The sequence below is a fragment of the Borostomias antarcticus genome (genome assembly GCF_949987555.1).
Source record: "Borostomias antarcticus genome assembly, chromosome: 7".
Lineage (NCBI taxonomy): Eukaryota > Metazoa > Chordata > Actinopteri > Stomiiformes > Stomiidae > Borostomias > Borostomias antarcticus.
The window spans coordinates 18,210,631-18,216,875 of NC_140240.1; the positions used below are offsets into that span (position 1 = coordinate 18,210,631).

Below are 6,245 nucleotides of genomic sequence, written 5' to 3' on the forward strand. Positions count from 1 at the left end.
AGTACCGCTTAATTTATAAAAGGCTATAAAGTCTAATTACTATAGCAGAAAATGTAAACAACACAAATATTAAATAGTGCCCCAATATACGCTGTCACAGCTCCATGCATGAGTGTCCTGCCAGAACTCACTCCCATGTCTCAGGCTTCTCACTTGCATTTGTTTTGAGGACAAACTATATCAGAGTGAAATATAATAATCCCTTTACAGTCAACATCAAATAGATTTAGGATTATGGCAACATAAAGCAAATGGTTAATCTCACCTCTTTGCTTCGAAACACCTTTCAGGAAGTCAAATCTATGAAAATATAAAACAAAAGCATTGAGAAACACATTAAATATTAAATAGGACCAATTGCATTCCCAATAAGCACGTCACGTCAGTGAGCATTAAGACCATCCTTTATACCTACATCAAACATTTGGAATTACATGGTAAATTCGCCATTTAGGATAGCGGCTATTTGCAGTAGGCTATTCCATAAACAAGCTGAGAACGTATTAGTTAGAACTAACTAGCCGGAACTATCCTTTGTTTATATCCCTGCGAGCGCCTACAAACAGCTGTCACTAACGTTATCTCAATAGCAATCGGTGACGGTATGCTTCATGTTTATGTGATAGACTGCAAATAGCCCATCATGGCCTATATGGCGAGTTTATGCGTTAACATCACTGGGTACATGTTTACTGGTGATTATCAAACTCTGCATAATTGCCATCTTCCTTATAAATCTGCGTCTGTCTCGTTTTGAAAACCAACCGACTTTAGGAGCACTAGCGTTAGCTATACTAGTTAGCAAGCCAATTTGTTACAGATGTCAGATAATATGAATATTGGACGTTTCTAATTCATTCTAATGAAAAATACGCCAATATGACTTCCGTTAGTTGAAAATGTCGAGCTTAACTCGCTAGCTAACGTTAGCTAACATCTACTCACTCAACCAACTGACGTCAAGTAGCACTAGCGTTAGCTAGTTAACAGCCAACGTCCCTTGTTTAAAACAGCTATACTAGCTAGCAAGTTGTTACTTATGTCAATAATTATATCATATAGCTACATACTTGACGTTTCTAATTAATTTTAATGGAAAATACGCCTATGACGTCGTAGTTGAAAATGTCGAGTGTAACGTTAGCTAACATCAACTCACCTTGACACCGGAATGTGAATGAAGCCCAGTGTCTCGAGCGATACATTACATAGGCTACAATGAGCATGCGCGAGGGCAAAAACTCCGTTCTACACAAGTGTGATTAGAAACGTACGCATACATTGGTATTTGTTTTTATGCATCAATAATTGGTATTTGTTTTTATGCATCAATAATTCTGATCACACATAAAAATGACTTTTCAATAATTCCCAGTAACAGTGTATAAGTATGAGCTCTGAAGCTCCACAAACCTATTCACATTGTCACTTGCTGCTACAGGGAGCCAGTGTATGGAATAGAGAAGGGCAGTTGTGTGGGAGAACTTGTTGAACAGTTGAACACAAGGCAAGCTGCAGCTTTCTGGACAAGCTCCAGAGGTCTGATGGCTGACGCCAGGGCCCCAGCAGGGAGGGAGTTGCAGCAGTCCAGGCGGGAGATGACAGGAGCCTGGATGAGCACCTGTCATCAGTGAGGACGGGTTGAATCCTCCTGATGTTGTAGAGCAGTAACCTGCAGTCAATTTCCATGAAACTCTTGGAATGGTACTATCAAATGACTAGACAATTTTACATGAAATAAAACCACTGACGTATTGCAAAGAAAACATTTTATTTCAGATATTCAAAAGGCAGTGCTACAGGTGGGCTCTTTCCAGCACTGTAGCTGTGGGTTGAGAGAACCACCATGAAAACATCTACTGGGTGTACTAGTGCCAGTAACAGGAATTGCAGTTGCAATACACAATTAATTTACTTGGGAACAGACCACCTACCATGGTGAGGTAGACAAACAGGGAGTGAAAGAGAAGAAGATAGAAAGAGGGAGAGAGGGAAGAAGAAAACAGAAACTTTGGCAGCCTAAGCTGTGGGTCTGGTACAGTACTGTACATGTGCAGTGTTAGATCTGGGACATTATTTGGTGTGGTCAGTTCTCACCCACTAGGCGATGGTACAACCCTGACATGAGTGAATCTCACAGTCTAGAGAAAGAGAGAAAGAGGGAGAAAAAAATGAGTAGGGTTAGATAGACGTATACTGGATGGGGATAAAAAGGTATAGACCATGATATTAGGTAGCTACCTGGATGAGTCCTCTAAAGACAAACGAAAGACGTCATTCCCAAAAACGATCTGCCTTAAATGGCACATTGTTCTCAGAATAGCACCACACTCACGTAGCTTGTGAAAGTGTGTCGATGCTGTTGACCCCAGGCATGGAGCAGACCAGACGAGCCTTCAGGAAGGTGGTCCACTTATTACCAGGCTCCTGTAGCCCCTCAGGTCATTCTGTTGGATGGATCACATACACTGAAACTCATGGGTTTCAGCTGGCCAAAGACTCAATGGGTGCTTTGACTTGTTCACTGGTAAATGCAAGCATGCATAATGTGGTGTGATAAATACAGTCTGTTATTGAGTGTGAGAGTGTACTAACCCTCACTTGGTCCTTGCGAGGTGTATGGTTGCCACCTGTCTAGTCTCCCGTGTGTGTGTCTGCGTGCATGCGGGTCCTCCCACTCAGCTGGCGAGCTGAGGAGTGCGACATAAAATATGCAGGTATACATTTCTCACTAAAGATTTTGTTGATACTACCACTGGGTAGTCTCAGTTAGTTTGTAACTTTAATGCGCACGCGCGCACACCCACACACACACACACACGGTCACAATCATCTCCATGACGGCAGGACCATGTCACTGGAGCTGACAGTGTGGCGCCGGCTGGTCTGCTTCCTCCTCTATGTTCTGGTCTGGTTTGACCGGGACCGGCCTCAAGCCACACACTGGGTCTATGGAGATCTCCTCATAGTCTGGACTGGAGGGAAGGAGGTGTGAAAGCGAGAAAGAGATTTTCTTAAAAATACATCAAATATGAACAAATGCACAGACACAGACAAAACACACACTAACACAAAGACAATCACTTCTGGATGTATAGATCCACTTCTAGAACCTCTAATAACGCTATCTTACTGTGATAGAGAAAGAGTCAGACATGCAGATCAGGCCATCATGTACTGAATGAGGCCTCTGCCAGCCAGGACAACAGACGCTCTGAAATGCTTTAGTTTGCCTACTTGCACTCAGGACATCTCCAGGTCCCTCTCTCACAGTTCAGCTGCAGGTACAGTAAGACTCCAGATCAATACACTGCAGGTGAAAAGGGAGAGAGAGAGAGTGGGGGTTAAAGGAAGAAGTGTGATTTGTTCTGTGTATGACTGAAAGCGTGTTGTGCGCCTGTATGTGTGTATTTGTACATGTCACTATTCTCACCTGTATGTGTCTGCAGTCGTGTCCTTGCAGCTGGATGCGTCTGAATGTGATTTGGACATCTCAGGGACACTTTGATGGATGTCTCTTCCACTCAATCCCCACCATTCAGTCCTGGGAGAGTTCCACTGCTCAAGTTTCTCTTGACAGACAGAGAGAGTGGGAGAGAGAGAAAGGGAGAGAGAAGATCAACAATGAAGACCCACACGCTTGTACACATACAGTAGGACCCCACTTATCCGAACCCAACGGGACCACAGGTCGTTCGTATCTCTGAAATGTCCGGATGACTGAAACGTATGTTAAAATGCACCAAATTCAATAAGTGGTATACTTGTTTCATATAGACTCATAATAGACAGATAAATACCCTTAATTACTTGTGAAAATGCATCAAAATTGCAATCAAATAGCCAACTAAACTGATACAGCCTAGCCTATAATAGGCCTACAGTACCCTATAATAAGATAAACAAATTTCCACTTGAGTGCGTGCTTTGATCAAATTCAGTAGCCTACTTTATTCTCAAATGAGGCCTACGCTGCATCGATAGGCTACTGTATTCGCAGAACAAAATGGTATAGCCTATAAACAACCCAACATTAAAACAATTATAGCAAATGATAATCAATCAATAAATAAATGAAATGACAGACAAGTTGTCCTGTCTTAGGCTATTGTAGCCTAAAAGAAAGTCTCTAAAACAACCGATGTAGGCTATAGGCTGTAGGCTATTATTTAACAAATACAGTAGGCCTAGTAGGCTAATCTACATTCTCACAACACGTCTGTGTTCCTGAAGTCCATTAACTGGGAACGAAAAATGACTCGATACTCCTCTGCTTCAGGTTGCTGACGCGCTTTCTGGCTACCAAGGAATGCAGCTCACGAAGCAGACTCGTTTGCGTTTTGCGCTCGACATTAGAGCAAAGAAATGAAACGTGACAGTAGTCTACAGCCTACAGGCAACATGTAGGTCTACATACAGTCTGTTTTTATTCACAGTAGGATACAGTACTGTAATGAAAATCCCACCAGTAACCAGATAGCAGGCTCAAATAAAAGTTTTTTAAGCCTGTCCGGTAGACCGGGAGGTTCGGATCTCTGAAGTTCGGATGAGTGGGGTCCTACTGTATTGCATATCAACCCTAGCCCACCTCGGCTCTTACAGTGTTTGTGTGTGTGTGTGTGTGTGTGTGTGTGTGTATATGTGTATGTGTCAGCGTGACTCACTCTGTGATACAGTGATCAGAAATCAGCAGTCTCTTTTTCATCGAACCCTGTAGAACAGATCTCACTGACACCCTATAGACAAGCTGCAAAACACAAGCTGCAAAACAAACAGATGAGAATGCAGAGAGAGAAAGAAAGAGAGGTTAATCTAGGCATTCAACCTATAATCAGAGTAAAACAGCAGAGTGGGAGGTGTGTCAGTGTGATGGGTCCACAGCTCCTTCACATATACAACACCCTTCGAGAAGAACGAAAACTGTCCGTCTCCTTCCACAGACACAACAATTATGGTGATGGTGTCCACAGCTTGCTTGTGAGGCTTCTGAAACTCCTGTGTGTGTGTGTGTGTGTGTATGTGTGTGTGTGTGTGTGCGCGCATGCAGGCTCTCCCCTTCACCTGGCGAGCTGAGGAGTGGGACATAAAATGTGCAGCTATACATTTGGTATTAAAGATTTTGGGTCATTTTCTGAACAACTAACCCACCTCATCGTCATCATCATCATCATCCTCTCCAGATTCCTCCATGGCTTTGACCATTCCGGTCTTATTGTAGCTTAAGGGGCATGTCCATCTCCTCTTAGTCTGCAAAGCACAGCAGTTGCAGATTAAGTTAAACACAGATGCTCTACAATGTAGGAGTTGGAACATTTATTTATCCTCCTCCATTAGCAGTCATCTGATCAAGATGGTGACATCATACATCCAGTATTGTCCCTCCAACACTAGACAACTTCGTTAGCTTGAATGGTACGTTATTATAGCTAGCCAGCTAACTAGCCAGCTAGCTAACGTTGGCTAACTTAGCCAGCTAGCAGCAACTAAGTTCGCAAGGAACTTTGCACAAGAGGTAGACTAACTTTGCGTCTTCGGCCAGCTTATGTACGGAATAGTAGCAAAACAAGGCATGAGTTTCAGTGAAATACGGCAATATTCTGATACTCAACTTCGCTGCAAACTACGTGCGCTAGCTAACGTACTGACCTGTGGATACTGGCACGCTAGCCAGCTAGTTCACTATTGCTGTTTGGATCACGACAACAGTATATCACATACTTAAGAATAAATCAACATTAATAAAGTTATGGAGGTTATTCAGTTCGTATATAAAATACTGCCTTTGCTAACTTGATAGCTTCGGAGGACATTTGACCCTGGCTCAGCTAGCCAGCTGTCTGCATAGATCTAGCTAGCTCACTATATAACGTTAGCTAGCTGTGTTCCCCACACAATCCCTCGACATGGGATAGATAACATAAATTCAGTTTACCCCATCGCAAAGCAGAATGTTTTGTTCAGAGCGTTTGTAAGACCATCGGCATCCATGGTTTTCAACTTCGAACTGGATGCCGAAACTCGCAGTTCTCTGTGACAGCAAGCAGGGAGACTCCCCCCGGCTATACGCCCCTTGCTGCAGGTGTGACACAAATCCCAAATGCCCACTAACACACATTCACTTCAATGTAAAGGCATGCCGGCTTCAGACAGCTCTCTCTCAAAAAATATAAAGGCTGCAGCTTAGCGATTGACACCGTAGGAATCCTGAGAACTTGCTGAACATTTCTATGTATAATTGTCCGTGT

General features: G+C 43.1%; 1 long non-coding RNA gene across 1 annotated transcript; it reads right to left on the bottom strand.

Moving 5' to 3' along the window:
• Positions 1–1,797: 1,797 nt before the first annotated feature.
• On the bottom strand, positions 1,798–6,022 carry LOC311310899. The gene is made up of 7 exons (XR_014630516.1): positions 5,933–6,022; positions 5,149–5,247; positions 4,665–4,761; positions 3,434–3,572; positions 3,238–3,310; positions 2,336–2,975; positions 1,798–2,141 (listed from the first exon to the last, which is right to left on the bottom strand). It is a non-coding gene; the product is annotated as an uncharacterized lncRNA (long non-coding RNA).
• Positions 6,023–6,245: the final 223 nt, after the last annotated feature.